We start from the raw sequence: 658 nt of genomic DNA on the forward strand, positions 1-658 counted from the left end.
AGACAGACAGACACACAGACAGGCAGGCAGGCAGATACATACACTTCTTCAAGCTCACGTTAAGGAGTCTTTCCTTCTATTGGGCCTGGGGTCCAAGATATTTTTTTGAAATCCTTTTAACTAAGTTCGTTTTGTGTCCTGGGAGTGGAGATTCTTCCATTAGGGCCTCTTTGACTCTCTGATCAGATTTAGTTAAGTGCGTCTCCCACCGCGTCCCCCAGTGCTGACAGTTCAGGAGACCTCACCATATTTGTCTTCCTTACGGGACAGCGCTACTGCAGTCTGGCCTTTCTTTCCTTGATAACTATTTTGTGATGTTTCTTTGGCTTGGGCCAGAATGTATCAAGGCTGCAAGACCTGTCAGCTGACCAGGTTCTCAGCCGTGGCGGCAGCTGGCACGAGGCCTTCCGTGGCAGTCGAGCCACATGTGTTTTCATTCATGTGCATATTCCTCTGGCTTCATTTCACCAAACATAATTTGAATAGCTGTGACTGCTATGGGAAATTTCTCATGTAAACAAGACCAATCATTGGAGGGACAGATGAGAATAAATGGGAAGAAAACCTAAGGAAGAAATTTTCTGACTTATTTGTCCAAATGAGTAAGCACCTTAAAAATGAGAGATTTTGGGCCGGGGAGAGGGCTCAGTGGAATAAG

Source organism: Octodon degus, unplaced genomic scaffold (genome assembly GCF_000260255.1).
Source record: "Octodon degus isolate 3935 unplaced genomic scaffold, OctDeg1.0 scaffold00050, whole genome shotgun sequence".
NCBI lineage: Eukaryota > Metazoa > Chordata > Mammalia > Rodentia > Octodontidae > Octodon > Octodon degus.